The sequence below is a fragment of the Nanorana parkeri genome, unplaced genomic scaffold (genome assembly GCF_000935625.1).
Source record: "Nanorana parkeri isolate BGI_ZX_2015 unplaced genomic scaffold, ASM93562v1 scaffold1095, whole genome shotgun sequence".
Classification (NCBI taxonomy): domain Eukaryota; kingdom Metazoa; phylum Chordata; class Amphibia; order Anura; family Dicroglossidae; genus Nanorana; species Nanorana parkeri.
In genome coordinates this window covers 468,491-473,076 of record NW_017307363.1, presented here as the reverse complement: position 1 = coordinate 473,076, position 4,586 = coordinate 468,491, and positions in this window count along the sequence as shown.

The window sequence follows — 4,586 nt, the reverse complement described above, 5'->3', positions numbered from 1 at the left end:
GGAGCCAGCCGTGATCTTACGGCTGGCTCCGGCCACTTGCAGAGAGATCAGCGTCCCTGGTTACCAGCTAACCAGGGACACTGATCTCCAGACCGCCTAACGCTCCCGGGCGCTACGGGAGTCTCCCGTTCCCGGCCGCCCAGGAGTTTGCTATTGGCTATTGCAAATTGAAATAGCCAATAGGAATCTAGCAATGCATTCCTATGGTGAAAATGTTTTATTTTTTTTGATGGCAGCAGAACCGCCGGCCAATAGAAAACAGTTGGGCGGAGCTAGCTGTCACTGCTAGCTCAGCACAATAGTTTTCTATTGATTTTTTTCTACTTTTTAACTATTTTTCTGTTCTGCTTGGTCCCACAGCGGTAGCGAGCAGAACAGCCAACAAATCAGCCGTACCAGCCTAAAGTGAATAGCCGAACAGCGTTTGGCTCACTTCGCTTTAGGTCGGTCATTCACTCGGCTGCCTACAGCAGCTTAGTGAATAGACCCCGGTTTTTTAAGCAAGGACAAAGTCCCAACCATGGCTGCCTTGGTTAAAGATACTGAGCTATCATGGCTGACCCTTTTTAATCTCTAAATATCATCCCATAATTAACAAGTAGCACACGCAGTGTAGTCACATAACTATTTTATGGGAGCATGAAACCCCCTACCTATCAAGGTTAGGCCTGACCAACATGGATGAAGATCAGTCATGCTACTAAAATCTTATGTGAATCATTGTGGATGTCCAAGAATTGACCACTAACTGATGGAACAATGGGCTGCAAATGGTGTAAACGACATGGCTACATGTAAAAGCAATTGTACACTTGTGTGTAATTAATTGTGGTTTTGTGCTACTGTGTAGTTTACATCATAGGAAGACCATCGTTCCATCAGTTAGTGACTGACTTGTGGTCATCCATGATGAATCTCAGGGGATTTTTAGTAGCACAACTGGATTGCTGAGGATCATATTCAGTATGTTGATTAGTTCTCATTTTGTCTGTATTTGGTAATTTTCTGTTATGAATAACCGATCTTCTTCCTATGGCCAAGCCAGTTAGGACTTTCCTGGCCTATGGAAGCTGGCCACCCACTGCTTGTATAAGGGCATCATTGTGTTTTCACTGAAGGACTCCACAAAGCACTGTTTGTACCTAAAATCAGGGCCGTCTTTAATATTGATTGGACCCTGGGCAAACATTTTCTATGGCCCCCGCCCCTACCCACCAAGCCACACCCGCTACCTGCCATGCAGTTTCTCTCTCCACCCCAACATCCCAAATCAATTTATTCATTTTATATTTTTTTTAAATGATTGTGCCAGTAACTTAAGGAGTGTGACAATCAGCCAGCGCCGCAGATATATAAAAAATATATCTGCGGCGCTGGCTGATTGTCACACTCTTGCAGTTACTGTTTGTGAATCACCCCCCTCTGCGGCATTCACAAAGTCCGATAGAAGTGACATTTCAGACCAATCAGTTGTTCTAGGCAGATGATCGGTTCTCCTGCACTTGCGCAGTAAGCCGATCTGCCCTGGAACAGCCGACAAAGCGTTGGAATGCTTGACCCAATAGGCGGTCACACATTGCACCGCTGTCAAACTGAGCGGGATTACGTTGTAATGTGTGACCACCCCACCGGTCACACATTCCAACGCAGTCACAAACTTTGATAAAACACCCACTCTGCCACTTGCAAATGTGTCCCCTGAGTAGTATCTAGTAGTGTGGGAGGAGCAGGGCACTGTGGCTCTGTCTCTCTCCAAAGCACAGGGATCAGAGCCTATCATGAATGCCTAGACCAGCCGGCCCGCTCATCTGCATCATCAGTTGCTAGGCAGACAGTGGCTGATTAAAAAAAAGGTCCCGATCTTCTGATCCCTGCTGCCTGTCTACAAGGGGATCAGAGTCTGTTATTGAGCCTGTGATCCCGTGCTCTCCCCACTCATCCTCTTGGTTTACCTAATCTCTCCCCCCTGCTGTTACTTGCAGACAGGCAGCAGATCGGGAGATCATGACTTTTGTCTGCTCTGCCTAGCAACTGATGACGTGATGGGCGGGCCGGTGTACATCATTGACAGCTCGCCCATCAGCATCATCAGTTGCTAGGCAGAGCAGACAAATGTCCCCTTTGCCGATCTCTGCTGTCTGTCTTATCTCTGGAGAGTTAAGGGAAACCAGGATGGTGAGGGGGAGAAGAGACGGGACACTGACACCCCGCATCTCCAGGTAGGGAGCGAGCAGTGCAGGCTCAAGTGGCGGCTGCTTTGGGCCCCACAACAATGACTGGGCCCAGGGCAACTGCCCCTTTTGCCCTGCGTTAAAGACGGGCCTGCCTAAAATAGTCGTATGTTTATAATGTTAAAGTAAATTATTAATGTTAATAATGTTAATAATTTATGTTTTGTAATTTGTTCCCTTATAGTCTGCCTACTTGCAATGAATATAATAATGTGTAGATGATGGATTTACAGTTGTTTGTTTGTATACTGTTATGGACTCATTGCTATTGTTATGCAATTAAAAGAGTTGCTAGTCATTAGGCATGTACGGTATGCTAAATTCTAAAAACCTAAATAGAAATATAACTTACGTTAAGTAGAGGTTTGCCATGCAAATCTGAAAAAAAAACCTGCAATCCCTGGCTGATTGCTGACAGGATATGGTAATACTTTATGTTATTATGTTGCACTATCACTTTTTGTTATGCAATTATGCTGTTACTGTATCTACAGTGTAAGAGGGAGGGACCGGTGTGCACGGTGTGTGAATGTGTTATGGTAGTTGCTTTTTGTGTAGTCTTTTTTCTGTTTATACCTTTGTTTATATACCAATAATGTATATTCAAATATATATATATACTTTACTAGTGGCCACATATCATAACCCCTTTTACAATGTAATATCTCTTTCTGTGAAAGAATCTAGTTTATTATATCATCTTGTCTCTTAAAAAGCATAGCTGAACACTCCTAAAGCAGGATACAACTACGCTCCCACAATGCAATGCAAGCTTTGAGTTATGAGAATTGGCACGCAGTAGTCTGTATATCAGCTGTTCTGCCAGGTCAAAGAATTGCCTTCGCTGGTTATATACAGTGATTTAAAGAACTTACGATTCTATTACAATATCCACTAATCAGTTTACTCAGGAGACTCTGATCGTCTGCACCTCATTGATCCAGAACACCAGGTTTTTCTATACTTCCTGACCCAGGACACCAGGTTATTCTGCATCTCACCATCAAGGACAGCAGGCTCTTCTGTATCTCATTGATCAAGGACAGCAGGCCCTTTTGCACCTCACTAATCCAGGGCATCAAGTTGTTCTGCACCTCACTGACCTAGGACACAAGGCGTCTCTGCACCTCACTGACCCAGGACACCAGGCTTTCTGCGCCTCAGTAACCCAGGACACCAAGCTATTCTGCACCCCACTGATTCTGCATACTAGGCTCTCCTGCAGCCCATTGTCACAATCCACCACACTCTTCTATTCCTCATTAGCCCACTACACCAGGCTCTCCTGCACTTTACTGACCAAAGACATCAGGCTCCTCTGTACCCCACTGACCCAGTGCCTTAGTGACCCTGGACATCAGGCTCTTTGGTGCCTCACTGTCCAAGGTCAACCGGCCCGTTGGTGCCTTATAGACTTAAAACACAAGATTCTCCCGCACCTCACTGACCCGCTGACACCAACCTCTTCTGCACTTCACTGGCCCAGACACCAGGCCCTTCAGTGTCTTAGTGACCCAGGACACATGGCTCTTTAGTGCCACACTGACATAGAACACAATACTTTTTGGCACCTTACTTTACTGACCTAGGACACCAGACTCTTCTGCCCCTCTATGACGCAGGGCACAAGGCTCCTCTTCGCCACACTAAGCCAAGATACCAGGCTCTGCTGCACAGGTACAGTATCCTGGATCAGTGAGGAGAACAAGAGCATGTAGAAGTATAACCTTTCAAAAAATAAAATACGTCTAATGAAATGGCCAGAGGATAGGCTAGTATTCCTGGAAATCCAGCACCTCCAGCCCGATTTTGGATGGCACATACCTTGGGTACTTGTCTTTTAGAAGGTACACAGAATTTCATATAATTACAAAAAACGCAATCCTACAACTGTACACATGTAATATGAAGCGCACCGATACACTGGCACTTATTACTGGACTGAGGTGAATAATTTATTGCACAAGATTTGCCAGGTTAGTCAACACCTTTTGCCCAGAATATCTGGTCAGAGGGTATCTGCTGTAGAGGCCTGCATCAGCTTAGGTTCCCATCAATTCTCCAGCTTCTGCGTTAAGAAACAATATTTGTGTTAATGTTTCAGGACACAGTTTTTTCTGTTCAGCCAGTCTTGTAATCCCAGCACCCCTGCTAGGTGGCACAGTCAGATCTTGAACCTCCACTGCAACAGAGGTCACACACCTTTGGTCTGTTGATTGGACAATGAAGAAACAGCATCATACTCATAAGGTCACACTTTAGAAGCGGCTGTGGAGCCGGTCTAACAGCTTGGTGGGATCAAGGATCTTGTGAATATATCTGCTTTATTTGAAACACCCCCCCCCCCCCCCCCCC